At 35.0% G+C, this 17,076-nt stretch overlaps 1 protein-coding gene across 18 annotated transcripts in view; it reads right to left on the bottom strand.

Moving 5' to 3' along the window:
- The window catches only part of LOC126764847 (uncharacterized), a 117,491-nt gene extending 100,778 nt beyond the window's left edge, over positions 1–16,713 (bottom strand). For 15 of the 18 annotated variants that reach the window (XM_050482453.1, XM_050482454.1, XM_050482449.1 and 12 more), the window contains exon 1: positions 16,262–16,713. The gene's annotated coding sequence lies outside the window, so the exon portion shown is untranslated. Of the gene's footprint in view, positions 1–15,554; positions 16,190–16,261 lie in introns of all 18 variants that reach the window. The other 3 variants (XM_050482446.1, XM_050482445.1, XM_050482448.1) reach the window with 3 other exon arrangements.
- Between the last annotated feature and the right edge of the window lie 363 nt (positions 16,714–17,076).

Genomic DNA, 17,076 nt, shown 5'->3' with positions numbered 1-17,076 from the left:
CTTCGACAATTATATATACCGTATCCTGAAGCGATGATCGTGAATTGTGATAACCTGAGTGCGATGAATTTGGTAAAGAATCCCGTCTATCATTCACGCAGCACACACAAGGATATCAGATATCACTATATCAGAGACATCTATAGAGCAGGCGAAATTGAACTAAAGTATTGTAGCAGCAGTAATATGATTGCTGATATTCTTACTAAGAATTTAGCAAGACCAACCCATGAGAAACTTACTGAATTATTGGGGTTGAAATAAATATCACAGATTAATGTTGCACGAATATGCTCATTGAGGAGGCGTGTTGGAAGGCAACCCTGTCAACTCACATATTCATGCAGCCCTGCGTTTTTCATTTTTACTTTGAATGTACTTTTTCTAACTTACTTGCGTTTTGACTTTGAACCAATAAACTTCATTTTGTACTTTAATAGAAAAGCAATATTATAGAACCGTTTTATTTGCACCGGGAATATCCCACAAGGTACGACCTTCCAACACATGCATTCATACAGACCAGTAAAATAATAATTTTGTTTGGTTTTTAAGCAATATATTTTCCTCATAAATATTTTTGTATTATATTACTTGCTAATTTAAATTAAATTTATCACAACGATATACAATATAAATCTTCTAGCACGCATGTGCGCATTTAGAAATTCAAATCATAATTCCATCACTTATCTGTATATTGATAAGTGATGGAATTATGATCCGTACTCAGTGATCTATATAGACATATGTATGTATATACATACATATACATATGTACATTTGTATACATTGTCGAACAAATAATACACAAGCATACAAACATACGCGTACACATGTTAATATGTCACCAACAAAAAATTGAAACATTGTTCTACAAAAACAACAATTGTCTCAAATAGCATAAGCATCACAAGTCTATATGGGATCCAAACGGGCGAAGCCCCAATGTAGTAAATCTTATAACAAAAACATTTCCATTATAAACGCAGGCGCACATTCAACAAGCGATCTGACTTCATTCATAAAAACTGTCGTTAAACAACTTTCAGATGTTCCTCTGAAAGGAAAACTGACAACCGCGCAAACTCAGAAAACACAGAAAAGAGTAGCGAAATTGGCAACGTAGTTGTTATCGATTTAAAATATTTGTCAATTCTAAAATATTTTTCTGTGCTCGGAAAAATCTGTGTCGATATGTATGCACGCTCATACATCTTCATATATATTTACGCAAGTTCGGGGTAAAGCTGTTAGAGCGGCAAGGGAACCGGTGACAATCGGCGATCGTTCGCTTATTTTTTCAGTACAGCTCGGTTTTCTACTAACAACACAATGTTGTGACGCTTTGTCGTCGCGTCGGTCCGTCGACATTGACTCTTTGACAAAACTTGAGCTTCGGCACTTGGTTGCCCGTTAAACGTAGATTTTGCATGAAGCACTGAGTGTACATGTATACATAAAAACGTGGTATGTAGACATAAGTGTACATATTTACATACATATGTGGCATGACCACGAACTTGCGTAAATATGCATGAGCGTGCATACATATCGACGCAGATTTTTGCGAGCACGGAAAAATATTTTAGAATTGACAAATATTATAAATCGACAACAGCTATGTTGCCACTTTTCTCACTTCTTTCTGTGAAGAAACATCAGAAAGTTGTTCAATTTATGATTTTTAGCTTTTGCCATCTTCGCGAAAAAACGCTTGTAGGCAAAGGCATGCTCGGGGAGATGTAATGGTGTTTGTTTTTATGAATGAAGCGAGGTTGCCTGTTGAAAGTGCGATTGTTGTTTTTGTAGAACAATATTTGTAATTTTTGCGGATGACAAATCTACATGTGAACGCATATAAGTAGGTATGTTGTGTATGCATTATTTGTGTGGGAATGTCATACGCACATATTTACATGTGTACGCATATATATAAGTATGTATGATGCCATTTGAAACGATTGTTGTTTTTGTAAAGCAATGTTTGTAGTTTTTGGGGGTGACATATTTGCATGTGTATGCATATGTATACAAGTATGTATGTTTGTGTATGCGTTATTTGTGTGCCAATGTCATACGCACATATTTATGTATGTACATATGAGCAGCGCGGACCTGTTATTGATAAGTGATAATATGATTTAAATTCGCGAAAGCGAACATAAACACATATGGTCATGATGCATGTGAATATAAGTTTTGAATGATAAAATGTACGAATTATTTACATTTTTCACTATTGTAATATATTTAATTTTTTTAATATTTTTTTTAATGTTTGTTTGTTTTATACATACATATGTATATAATGAAGTATACATATAACTGTGAATATATCAAATACAAAAAATAATTCAAAAATATGCTTTATTTTCACATTAACTACGAATATTGCTAAGATAAGATAAGATAAGATAAGATAAGATAAAGAGATGTCCAACTCCTCTCCCACTGGAAGTGAGAGAGCAATTGCTAAACGTCAAAACCTACTGAACTTTGACAGCTAATCGAGTTCAGTAGGTTTTGATGTTTATCAATTGGAAACGAGCGATGGCCAGATTGAAATCTTACCAAAAAAATATGTAAACGGAGGGATTTGTTGCATCGTTCAAGACCACTTATAAACAATGTAAAACAATGAAAATTAAATAAATTTGTAAATTTAAAGGTATTTGATGAAACGTTTTGTAATTCTAAGCATCATAGTTTTATTTTCAATGGAAAATGATTAAAAACATTTAATGGTTGAGAGCTAACAAGCTTAAATCCTTTTAGTGGGTATTAAAAGATCAAAAATCAGTTATTCTAATATACTTTAGAAAGATTTAAATAGTTTCTCCATATAATAAACAACCACTATATAGTAAGTTTTATTCGTACTAAATGTTGGGGGTTTTAATTTAAATGCCAAAAATTATTATTTTGTCCAATCTGGCCATAATGGAAAATGTCATAAAAAACGCTACACATGTGCGTTCGATCGGTATGTGTGCGATTGGGGTTTAAGCGTGTATGGGCTTGTGCGCATACCGATCCATGTTCGCGAAAATGTTTGATTTTTTACGATCGGTGTGCACACATGTGTGTCCTGTATGGCGCTGTATGCACACAAAATCTCATTTCTCTCGTGTCGCCGAACAGTGAGGATCGCGGACGAACAATGGCAAGTGTTCCCGGGGGAGCCAGCTTTAGAGGCTTCAAAAAATCGATTTTTTTGACGACTTTTTTGGGAGGGAAAATAATTGGTTCAAGCGAAATTTCTAGGCTTTATAGTTATATATTTGAACACCTTTCACAAATTTCTTGGATACGAAATCTTTGATATTCTGCCTTTGAGAAGCAATTGCCCGATGCATCTCGCATGTGCATTTTACGGACGGCGGGCAGGATGCAGGTCGCAATTTCTATCGGAAGCAAAGAGATTCATATTTTTTAATATAGTTAAACTTAGTTTTTTAATACTACTAAGAAAATTCTAAAAAAAAGTGTAAAATTTTACAATTTTTTTCAAAATTGAAAGAAGTGGTTTTTGATCAAAAAAAATTTTCTTTATGCTGTTTAAAAATATGTTCAAACTTGACTTTTCTTAGTGTTTTTAGTTTAAATAGAAGATAATTTTATGCCAAAGATAATAAATATGCCCCAATTCCATACGACGTATAGTTTTTTTCTATCCTGCCCACCAATTAAGAATAAAAAATAAAAATGAAAAACCGAGAAAACGCACTTCAAAGTTTTCGCTTTTTGTAGATAAAAGTGCTATATTAGAAATAAATTCAAAGAAATGTTTCGCTTGCCTGTCGCACATGTTCACTGGGTGAAGCAGGGATAATGGGATGCCCAACTTATTCCAGTGTGAGAGCGCCTCAAAATAAGCGTTTTTTATAACATTTTCCATTGTGGCCACATCGAACAAAATAAGAATTTTTGGGCATTTAAATTAAAACGCCCAACGTTTATTACGATTGCAAATTATTATATATTGGACTTTTAATATATGGCGAAACCACTTAAATCCTTTTTTATGATTTTATGATATATTAAAACAACTGACTTTCGATCTTTCAATACTTAATAAGGTGAATTAAGCCTGTTAGTTGTCAATTAATGAATGTTTTTAATCATTTGTAATAGAAAATGATTTCTATTATGCATCAAATTACAAAACGTTTCATGAAATATGTTTAAATTTCGCATTTTCTTTGATTTTCATTGTTTTAAATTTTTATTAACGATCTTGAACGGCGGCAACAAATTTCTCCGTTCACATATATTTTTCGTATAATTTCAATCTGGCCGTTCCAGTCATTCCAATTGCAAAACGTCTAAACCTACCCAATCCAGTCAACTGTCAAAGTTCGGTAGGTGAGCGGCTCTCACATTTCCAGTGACAGGAGAGTTGGGCATCCCATTATTCCTGGTGTGAAGCAGGAATAAAGGGTTGTTAAACTTATTCCAGTGTGGGGCGCCTCAAAATTAGCGTTTTTTATAACATTTTCCATTATGGCCAGATTGAACAAAATTACAATTTTTGGGCATTTAAATTAAAACACCCAACATTTAGTATGAATAAAAATTACTATATAGTGGTTATTTATTATATGGAGAAACTATTTAAATCTTTTTAAAGAATATTATAACAACTGACTTTTGTCCTTTCAATGCCCAATAATAGGATTTAAGCTTGTTAGCTCTCAATCATTAAATGTTTTTAATAATTTTCCATTGAAAATATTACCATGATGCTTCAAATTACAAAACTTTTCATCAAAAACCTTTAAATTTCACAAATTTATTTAATTTTCATTGTTTTACATTTTTTACTAGTAGTCTTGAACGATGCAACAAATCCCTCTGTTTACATATTTTTTTGGTAAGATTTCAATCTGGCCATCGCTCGTTTCCAATTGCTAAACGTCAAAACCTCCTGAACTCGATCAACTGTCAAAGTTTAGGTGGTTTTGACGTTTAGCAATTGCTCTCTCACTTCCAGTGAGAGAGGAGTTAAACATCTCTTTATCTCTGGTGTGAAGAACAAACGCAAAATGCATGTCGTATATGGCGAAACGATTTCATACAGATGGAATGCACATGTGTGTCGTGTATGGCTCCTTTAAAAATTAAATTTAAAAAAATAAACAAGGTAACATACGATTGTAAACTTTCATGCTTTTTATTTAGTGAGTTATCGCACTCTAACTGCCCTATTCTGAGAAAACCTCAGAACTGATTTGTGAGGTTATTCTTGCTCAAACCTCACTATGAAAAAACACAAAAAACTCATTACATGAACACGTACAAAAACATATAAAGAAATGGACAATCAAGAAAAGTGAGTAATTTTGAAAAATATGTTAAATTTGTTGCATATACATAAGTATATTAATTTCATTTATTTTTAGGATTTCACAATGTGAAAGAACAACTCTGGAGCAGCAGCGGCATTACAGCATATTATTTAAACATAAGTATCTTTTTTATTCCCGCATGTATTAAATACATACATATGCACAAACATATTTACAAATAATATCTTGTCTGAATTATTTAAACAAAAATATCGTCACCTAAAATGCAAAAAACGTACAAATGTATGTATGATCAAAAAATTCGAAAATTAGTGTTTTATTGATTACGATGCACTACTTAAAAGTACATACATATAAATACATAAGTATGTCCATCTTTTTAAGGTTCTGCTATCCGTATAACCTAGTTTTAACCAATATTTAAATTTTTGTTTCACTCATGTTCCATTTAATATCGTGTTTCATTCTTTCTCCTGCAAATTTCCAAAAATGTTATTACGTTATTTTGCATTTTTATTCATACTTAGAAGGAAGTAAAATTATTGTAATAGACATACATTTACTTATATTTATAATAGATAACGATTTTGGAAGAATAGTTTCTCCATTCTATTTAAAACAAATAATTGCAAATTTCTTTAAAAATATTGAAATTAACAAAACAAACACAACCGATTCTTCATTGTGAGGTTTGCTTTCACACATCACAAATTTGTGAGGAAATTGTGAGCATTTGAGCTTTTGAAATTACGTCAACTTAAGGAAACTTCACAAAAGTGGGGGTGATAATTTTGTGAGGGTATCTGAATAGGGCTGCTAGTAGTTTTCAACATAACCGTTATAAGTGGAACTTATTTATTATCCAATTTTACTCGTTTTAATGCCATAAAATTATGGAAGAATTTGTCCGCAGCAAGTTTTTAGCGATTTCTGAGATATGGTAATTAAAAATATTAAGAGGCGGTGTCAAGATCAGTTTTGAAATGCCCCTGCTACTGCATTTGCCTATACCAAAATACATCTTTGTTTCTTAAAATGATGGATAGTATAGTACTTTAAAGGTTTTCGCTTAATGGGATTTGTTGATGTGGCTATCGTCTGATCACGTCCATCAACCATGCCAACTTTCAAAGTGTCAGGGAACACTTGTACGAAGATCCATCTATATTTTTTCTCAAGCTGTTCCATGTACACTATGCTTTGAATTTTTTGATATACATACTTATACCACCGTGCCCAAAAAATAAGGTGACATTTGACTTTAAACTGCGCGCGTCGAAGGATTTGGGGAAATATTTTTTTTTTTAGCTTGGTAGTACTGTCAGTCAAATTTATGTCAAATTGTTCATTAGTGTTTGAGATACGTGGCGTTTTGTGAGCTTCTAAAAGTGAGTTTTTCGTTTTTTGCGATGTCGAAATTTGTTGAGCAAAGAATTTGCATTAAATTTTGTTTAAGGAATCAATTTTCTGCTGCGGATACGTTGATGATGGTGCAGAAAGCCTTTGATGATGAGGCTATGTCTAAAAAAAATTTTTACAAGTGGTATAGTGAGTTCCAAGCCGGCCGTGAACGTGTCGAAGACGAAGAGCGTCCAGGGCGACCATCAACCTCAACTGACGAAGCTCACGTTCAACAAATCAAAGGTTTGGTGTTGAAAAACCGTCGATTAACAAGTATAGACCTTGCTGATGAAGTTGGCATATGGAAAGGCTCAGCCAATACCATTTTGAAGAATTTTTTTGGCCTCAAGCGCGTCAAATCTCGACTGGTACCGAAAACATTGAATTTTTTGGAAAAAGGCGTCACGTTGAAGTGTGTGAAACGATGCTTTCCGACTAACAGGGTGTCATGAAACGCATTATAACTGGCGATGAGACTTGGATCTATGCTTACGACCCCGAAACAACCGATCAATCGAGCGAATATCGTGCCAAAAGAGAGCCAAAAAAATCGCGCCAAAGTCGCTCAAAAATCAAGGTCATGTTGACTGTTTTCTTCGATTATCGTGATGTTGTGCATTATGAACTCCTCCCAACCGGTCAAACAGTCAACAATGAATATTATTTGAACGTTATGCGTCGTTTGCGTAACTCAAAAAAAAAAAAAAAACTCAACCCATATCGTTCTGCAACCACCGTATTCACCTGATCTGGCGCAGAGCGACTTCTGGCTGTTCACCAAGCTCAAAAGACCGCTCCGGGGACACCGTTTTTATACGATAGAGGAGATTCAAGCCGCAGCGTAGAAGGAACTGAAGGCCATCCCGGAAAGTGAAGCGACTTCTGGCTGTTCACCAAGCTCAAAAGACCGCTCCGGGGACACCATTTTTATACGATAGAGGAGATTCAAGCCGCAGCGTGGAAGGAACTGAAGGCCATCCCGGAAAGTGACTACAACCAGTGTTTCGAAGATTGGAAAATCCGTTGGCATAAGTGCATTGCATCGGAAGGGGATTACTTTGAAGGGGATGAAATTAATTTGGAAGAATAAATAAAGAATTTTCAAAATAAATACAATATCACCTTATTTTTTGGGCACACTTAAGTTATCTCTATTACTTTAGTTATCTATATTACTTTGCAGTTCTTGTGAATATATAAAAAGTGAGTTTGAAGAATCAAATGTGGAATCCCAATTAAAAAAATGATATAAACGATAGTATAGTTCCTGTTTTTACAAAGAAATGAATGTAAAGTTGTGCTAAGTATATTACACAAAGTTTTCGAAGGAAGTTTAAGCTTTGATTTACGTCGAAAATGCTTTAAATCAAACAGAAAATTAGTTTTCAGATGGGTCAATGAACCATATTTCAATATACTTATGTATGTGTCTCCAATGTCGTAGAGCAGGCCTGTCCAACATACGGCCCCCGGGCCACCATCCGGCCCGCATAGGCCCTTCATCCGGCCCGCCATCTCTTATAGTCTTTGGGCATCCCAGTTGTATAGGCCTGAAACACGTGATGGATAAAGTAGTGCAGACAGTTAATTTTATACGCGCAAGAGGGCTTAACCACAGACAGTTCCAGGCTTTTCTGGCTGATGTCGGTTCAGATCACGAAGACATTGTATACTTCAGGCGCGTTCGCTGGCTCAGCAGAGCAGCCACACTAAAACGATTATATTCCCTGCTGGACGACTTAAAGATTTTTCTTGGCAACAAAGACCAAGAAATTACTTTCCTTACTGATGAGGAGTGGTTGGCTGATCTGGCTTTCCTGGTTGATATAACTAAATATCTTTCTGATCTTAACTTAAAACTACAAGGGAAAGACTAACTATGCACACAGTTATACGAACACGTTCTAGCTTTCACAAAAACCTTTTATTGTTGGAAAAGCAGCTGGAACAAAAGCAGTTGATTCATTGGGAGACCTTATCTACAAAAAAGCAAGATATTATTTCAAAATCCATTTGATGTTGAAATTGAAGGCGCTGCGCAGAGTTTACAGCTGGAGTTAATAGAATTGCAAAGCAGCTCTCATCTAAAAACAGCATATAATAATTGTCTTCCAAACTTAATTGAATTTTACAAAAAGTATATTACAACCAGTCAATACCCAAACCTTACTAAGCTGGCTATTCAACATATTTCTTTATTTGGTAGTACATATGTTTGCGAGCAGCTGTTTTCTCGCATGAAATTTAACAAATCAAAAACCAGATCATCTTAAAGGCATTTTGCGCATAGCCACTTCTAAAACTCCAGCTCACATAGATGTGCTGCGCAAACAGAAAAAATTTCAGACATCTCATTAATTAGATTTTAAGAATAAGAATATGTTTATATGCTAAGGCCATAGTTACATTAATAATGATATATTAAGATTTATGTGATGTTGCTTATTATAAAAAAATAAATATACCAAAACTGAAGGTCATTTTATTTTTTTTTTTTGGCCCGCTACGGTTATGAAAATGCTAAACCTGGCCCTTCACAAAATTATGTTGGACGGGCCTGTCGTAGAGGGTTGGCCATCGACTATTTACAACTTACTTTTTTAAGATTCCATGGAGTATTACAACTAAAAATATATTTGTCAACAAAATATGAAGGTTTAACATAATAAAACTAAATACAAGAAAGGAAAAGCTAACTTTGGATGTAACCGACCATTTCATACTCTTACAACTTGCAAGATTGAAAACCGTAATAATTCCGCCGGAAGTTCGAAAATAATTTTATTAAATATAGGGGATAAGGAAAATATTAACCCGATTCAATTCATTTTTGACACACAGACATATTATTATCAGGGATGAATAGTCTCCTAATTTCAAGTATATACATATCTCACATTTTGACCGGTATTTTCGATAAAAGTCAACCATAGGCTCTGGAATCCACATTTCTAGCATCTTAAGATTGAATAGTTATGGTCCGACAATCCTTAGACCTGAAATGACATACTTACTTTAAGAGCACTATTTTTGCAAAGCTTTATCGCGATATATAAAGTGAAACCTCTACTTGCGGATACCTCCAATAAGCGGACCTCTCTCTTAACCGGACAAAGTTTTAGGAACCCGGTTTTACTTTGCGTTTTTAGAACAAATTCCACTCTAACAACCGGACCCTCTCGTGACCGGACGCGGACACTTTTTTTTACTACTTTTTATTTTCATTGCCTCTCGAAAGCGGACGCGGACCTCTCGACAAGGGACAAGAAACTTGGATTACTGAACGAAAGTGTAAAGAAAACAGTAAAAACCTCTGATGAGCGGAGGACAACGAAGACCAATAATTATTTACTTCAATTATTGGTCTTCGTTGTCCTCCGCTCATCAGAGGAGTAACTAACCGAACAGCCGAAATCTATATACGAGTAATATGAGTACATACTCCTACACACACCATATGTTAAACTGTGAGGACAAGCTTAAACATGTTAAGATGTAACGGGATCTATATGTAACCATTTGTAGCTATTAACATGAAAAAATAAAAATTATGATTCATTTGATTTGTCTTTGCAAAACGTTTAAGTCGTGTTAACCAGGAAAATATGCCACAAAAAAAGAAAAAATGGAAATTTTAAATGTGTTCGAGAAAGAAAATGTATCTGTTCGTGCACTCGGAAAAGGTTAGTGCTTTATAATAGTAAAATTTTTTTACTTTTATTTGTTTGCTTTTAAAGATTCGATATTGGAAAATCCCAGGCTGCCACTATTGTGAAAAAAGGAAGACATTAAAAGGATATGGTTGAGTGGTGATAACATAAATAAAAAGAAAAACTTCTTAAATAGTGATGGTTCAAAAATAGACAATTTGTGTTTTGAGTAGTTTGTTAAAGCCAGAAATCAAAATATACCAGTGTCGGGCCCTATTATAAAGGAAAAAGTAAAACAAATTGCGGGTCAATTAGGAGTTCAAACTTTTTCGGCATCAAATGGATGGTTGGAAAAATGGCGGAAACGACATAATGTGACTTTCAAATGCATATGTGGAGAATCTGCTGAGGATGTACATCAATTCCAACAAAAGCTACCAGACTTATTATTGGGCTACAGACCAGAAGATATATTTAACGCAGATGAAACTGGACTTTTTTTCCGGGCTTTGCTAAATAAGACTCTTGCCTTGAAGAACGAAAAATGCGTTGGCGGTAAGTTATTGAAGGAAAGATTAACAGTGCTATTGTGTGCCAATATGGCTGGAGATAAAGAAAAACCGTTAGTGATCGGAAAGCAGCATGCCCACGCGCGAGTTAAGGAACGTATTCCTTATAAAAGTAACAAACATTAAAACAACCTTTTTTTCAGTAAACAGAATGCATCAAAGCAACCTTGAGTTCGAACAATTGAAATACACTATCACTACAACAAACAATCCTAAACAAACGAGTATCAAAACAACATTGAGTTTGAATACCACAACAACCTTATCTTAAAACAAAGCAATTGTAACTAAGCAAGCAATATATACGTAAACACCTAAACAAATAATATAATCTGTATCTTAACAAACTATCAACTAGTAATAAGTAAACATACTAGTTAGTATAAATAGAAGTAAGAACCATGTAATAAGTTAGTCTTAAGAATATAAATAAAAAGTACCCATTTCGGTGTAGCTCAAAATATATTCTTTTGACTCATTTTTACTTATGGTAAAAATTAACTCGCGTTTAAAAAATGCGATATAAAAAGTCTGCCAGTTGAATGGAAGTCAAAACCCAAAGCTCGGATGTCTCGTGAAATTATGTGTGAGTGGCTACAACGTTTGATAAAAAATGGGCTCTCAGATGAGAAAAGTTTTACTATTTTTGGACAATGCCACAATTCACCCTCGAGATATTAAACTTAATAACATAAAGTTGATCTTTTTACCTGCTAATACAACATCCAATTGCCTGCCCCTCGAACAGGGAATTATGCAGAATTTCAAATGTCACTACAGATGCAATATTATCAAACATATTTTAACAAGAATAGATGAAATTTCAATGACCAAACTTTCAAAAACATTTGACATTTTGGAGGCTATTTATTTTATTAAGACTGCATGGGACAACGTAACGATGGAAACAATTAAAATACTGTTTTTCAAAAGCTGGTTTCCAAAAAAGTTTGAACGAAATTTCTGACTTCGATGCAGAGGACGATATTCCCATATCGACGTTATCGGCTCTGATAAAGCTTTTAAATGAAAATGGGCAAGGGCAGCATTCCGATGACTTTTTGTTAATCGACGAAATTGTTACTACAGAAGATGATAATATTGACATTGTTATTGAGGAATATTGATGCCTGATTTGTATTCTGGAAACAGAAAAAGTCAGATGGAATTTAAAGTTGTGTTGCATGGGAAATAGGAGTGTTTGCAGTCCGATGTCGCGCATTTTAGCATTGTAATAATCTTGACAGACAGTTACTATGGTTAACTCCGTTACTAAATCCAAACATTACTCTCAAAATTTTAGAGAGTAAGTGGTGTTTCTGTTAGCTCCAAATTTAATGGACACAAATACAAGTAAAGAAGAGCAAAGAAAAAGCTAGGGAAATACCTTCAGATGTTTGAGATTGGTTAGTTATATGGGACCTAGGGTAAGATTTCAGCCGACTGTATCCATTTTAGGCAGAAAGAAGAACCCTTATTAAAACAATAAAGGAAAGACCAAGCTCGGGTGTAAGTAAGTTTAGAAGTTAAGTTTACACATTTTAGAAAAGTTTTACCAATCCGAAAGGCTAATATGATAAATTACTCTCCAAAACTAAAATATAAACATTGGTTTGAAAACTCAAGTCTTGAAATGAATTGTGGATATTTATAGAAGATTGCATCGCAAGTCTTTTGAAACATCAGACTTGGTCAAGATTTTCTATAATAATATTATAGATAATAATAATATTGAAATAATTAAGGTAGTAGACATTCTAAGCAAATATAATAATCATGGAGCTCAAAAGAATCTTCAACAAATCCAAAAGTTCCACATAGATTCTGCTTAAAAAAAGTCTAGCATATGTAATAAAACAAAAGAGTTTAAGCGGAGCTCTCAAAGAAAAGTTTATGTATTTAGTGAACTGCTAAGTCGTGCATATTATTTAAATTCTTTAACTGAGTTCTTTTCTGTATTATATTTATAACGGAGGCTACCAACCAATGTACCCTAAACCTAGAACTGTCAACATACAAGGCAGCCAAGAATACCAACCAGAGTACACTGGAAGCCAAAGGGAGGTGCAGCGCAAAATGAGAAAGAAATCTCAAAATCAATTGAGTAAGAGCCGGTAGTAGAAAACAGTATTTATGTTCGAAAAGATAGCCAAAGATCAGGCTGCTGGTGCCTGAGCTAATAAAGAGAAAATAAAGCCCCACATACAGCTGGTGAAGGAGTTTCCTGAAAAATAAGTAATCAGTACATCCCACGGATACCGCCGAAACAATTAAGTGCGTAGACCAGGCCTTTTTTCATTTCCTGGTGGGTAGCGACGCCTTAGACGGCCTAAAACTGAAACTCATACCTGGTAAAGGTATCCCAAAGAGATCTCGCCTATGGAACACACTCTATGGGAATCAGACGAAAAACTCGGGCGGTGCATTAACCTAGTCCCCTCTCAGGGGATATCGTATTTCTAGCATATCACTCGGATGTCCCCTCTCAGGGCCCATTCAAGTTTAATAGTGATTACACAATAATAGCTGGATCAGCGAATTCCGCAAAACCGCAGCCCGAATCAGCTGATACGACCTATCTTATGAGAGCGCAATGTAAATGATCAGCCAACACCGCTTCTACCGCCCGCTTTACCGTAGGATACCGTAGATTTCCACGGTATTTGGATTTTTCCCGTAGAAACGTGTCAGCTGATTGCTCTCTCACAACGCAAGGTTGCCAGTCTCGCTATACTGGAGTAATTATAAAAATTGTCTTCAATATGTTTGAAATTTTCTTAAACTAACTCAAAATCAGAGTGGAATGCTATTATTTATAAATATATAAACTATTTTTAATAGTTTGTTTTCAGTTTTGATATTTCATATTATGAATAATTGTAATTGAAAACTAAGATGTGTACAAAACTATATATGCGTATTGAGCAATGTTAACATTGTTCAAATGAAAACAATAAAGATGGCTAATTTCTACGGGCTCGGACTTTTGACGCATTTTGCTCGCTACGGTCGGCAATTAAGGAAGGGAGGAGCGGAATTCGCTGTTTCTGCTATAAATCACATAAAAATATCGTAAAATTACTATGAGATATGTATATACCACTTGAAAAGAGCGATAAGAGGAGTTTGTGGAAAAAAGTTTGAAATGCGAACATAGCACGCACTGTATAGTGTGATTTATATTTGTAAATAAACAAGTCTAAATATGGAAGAAAAGATTTTTAAAGCCGAACTTTAATATTATTGTGAAACAAGCAACAGTCAGCCTACAATGCTTATTGGGGAGTGTTTTAAAATGTATCATACTTTGCAACATATAAACGATAAAATATTGATGTTTTTACAAATAAAAATGCCTCGATCACAACCAATTCATATCAGTCATTATCATTATAACACGTTACTTAGTAATAAAATTATAAAAAGTTATACAAGGGTTTGTACATGTTTGTTTACAACAGGAACGGTGGCGCTGAGTAGGTGATAGCCAAGTGCAAAGGATTAAGATATAGAATATCTCTATACCAGGTATAAACAACTTTATACAACAACTTATCAAAGAAGGGAAACCTAATAAGGCAAGCAGACCCATACTGGTAGAAATTTGTCAGGAATCCGAGTTCTCCGCGCTACAAATGGTAATGTCTCATAACAGTAGCAGTTTGTAGCTGCAAACTCGAGGGAAGTAAGCAAACGATTTTATACTTCCGAAGTGAGTGCCCAGCTCTATCACTATTCTGCTGTAGAAGTCTTGGAACAGATCAGGTACCATATCTAAAATGTCTATTTACAAAAAGCATAACGGAGATAATTAGCTTGAACGTGTAGGGGCGAGGTACCGATTCGTACCTACGTCCAATTTACCAGTAGTCCACTTAACCTTTTTAACCTGCTACAATATCTAGAATGAGTTTGCGCAAGGGTCTCTAGGCTTGTGAAGCAACTCGGCTCTTTGTCTGCGATATGCGTTAGTTTGACTCCAAGTACACCAGTCAGTGAATGGAAGTCGACGAAAATATTAATGGCTATACTGAGAATGGCGTTCGGTGTGTGTCTAAGTCAAAGACGATTGAACACTTTCAGAGTCATACTGCCTAGTTGAGCTCTTTGGGACCATAGGGGTTTTTTGAAAGACTCCACTGGAGCCGTTTGATGTTCGATTCAACTTTGACAATTGTTTCGATGATTGGAAAAACCTTGGCATAAATGTACTGGGGCCAAGAGGGATGACTTTGAGGGGAACGACATAGATTTTGAAGAATAAATTAAGAGTTTAAAAATTATGAACAAAGTCTGAATATTTTCTGCTCATAGTAGTACGAAAAGGTAATTATATGCGTTAATATATTTAAAACCTTATTTCAGCTTCTGGTAAAAGCAATAACAGATTAAGACCTGAAGTTTATATAATTTAATAACCTAAATTATATATTATCTTCCGCCTTGACTGTACTTCAGGGCGGGTGCGCACCGATTGGATTCTTTAGAAGGCGGTCGTAGCTAACGAACGAGCGGCTGGTTAGTTGTTGAAGCATTCGTTAGAGCGAAAGTACGCGATTAAATTCTGTGTGAAACTCGGTAAATCTGCAACAGAGACATTTGATATGATTAAGCAGGCTTACCCAGTTGTTGCCTTAGCAAGAAGTGGTGTAGTTTGGTGGCACCAGCCCTTTTTAGAGGGCTGGGAGGAGGTCGCTGATGAAGACCGTGCTGGGAGACCTGCGACTTCGACAAACACCGACAATGTGACACGTTTGCGCATAGTTTTGAACTCAGAGTGTCGACTAAATATTTGTTTAATTGCCCAGATGTTACATTTATCAAAATCTATGGTTCATGACATTGTGACGGAGCACTTGAGCATGCGTAAGGTGTGTGCGAAGATGGTCAAAAAGTGCTCACTGAGTACCAAACTGCGGGGAGTGGAAGTGTGCCAAGAAAATTTGAACATGTGTGAAACCAAACACTTCCGCAGCCGCTCTACAGCCTTGATGTGGCCCCCGGACTTTTTTGTTTCCTTGCCTCAAAAAGCTGATGAAAGGCAAGCATTTTGAGACGATGGAGGGGATCTAAGCAGCATGCACCTTGGCTTTCAAGACTATTCCGGAGAATGCCTTCCATGACGCCTTCAATGCTTGGAAATCACGCGGCGGCGCTGCATTGACGCAGAAGGAACTTATTTTGAAAGTTTTCAAAGAATTTTAACGATTGGTTCAATAAATTTTTTTAATTCGACCTATTACTTTACGGACAAACCCTGTGTAAATACATATAAAGTCATAGTGTGTATATGTTAACTAAAAACAACAAATTCAATTGTCTAAATTACCAAGTTTTTCATTAATCACTGTTTCCCAGACTCAATTGACTTCTGCGGCTCATTACACAGTTCAATAATTTGCTCTCGTGACTTTCGACAAAGTACCTATGGCGCAGATACGTTTAAAAAATTACATACATGTATACATATGTAAGTATATGTAGTAAAATTAAAGTATAAACTCCAAAAAAAGTGCAGAGTTTCAGTAAAGAGATATAAAGGCACGAAATTTTTTCTACATATACAGTTGTAGGCTTATTTTTTTAATATATCGTAAATTCACTTCACCAAGCCAGGAAATATAACATTTTTTATATAAAAACGAATTGTTCTCCCTTTTTTTGTTTCCCTGAAGGTTAACGTTTTTGCAAAACAGAACTAGATTATACAAGTATATAAGTATCTGTATTATAATACAGGACGTTACTGAAAAGAACTGTGCGGAAGACTGTCTAAGCCAAAGCTTGTATTATTTGCTCAGACTCTTATGCCAATTCGTGCCAAGCATTACCCTCGGTGAGAGTTCAAAAGCTCCATCACAAAGAAAAAGCTACCAAGTACTTACATGTGCATGTATGTACATTAGAACGGGTCGATTTTACTATAAAATCGCGTATGCTGAAAATCTTCCACGGGTCATTCTGAACAATTTTTCCTAAGAGAATATCCGTCTAAAACTGGTTTCAAACTAGCGATTTTTAAGGCGAAGTTTAAAAAATTTGAATAATCGATTGTATGATAGATATGAAACATTTGTTCAGAATGATCCAGAGAACATTTAACACCTAAGGGATTTTTCGGTTTTTTTGGGTCCGTGTAAATCG

Source organism: Bactrocera neohumeralis, unplaced genomic scaffold, assembly GCF_024586455.1.
Source record: "Bactrocera neohumeralis isolate Rockhampton unplaced genomic scaffold, APGP_CSIRO_Bneo_wtdbg2-racon-allhic-juicebox.fasta_v2 cluster10, whole genome shotgun sequence".
NCBI lineage: Eukaryota > Metazoa > Arthropoda > Insecta > Diptera > Tephritidae > Bactrocera > Bactrocera neohumeralis.
Note: the sequence above shows the minus strand (reverse complement) of the source record. Positions and strands in the feature narration are given on the sequence as shown.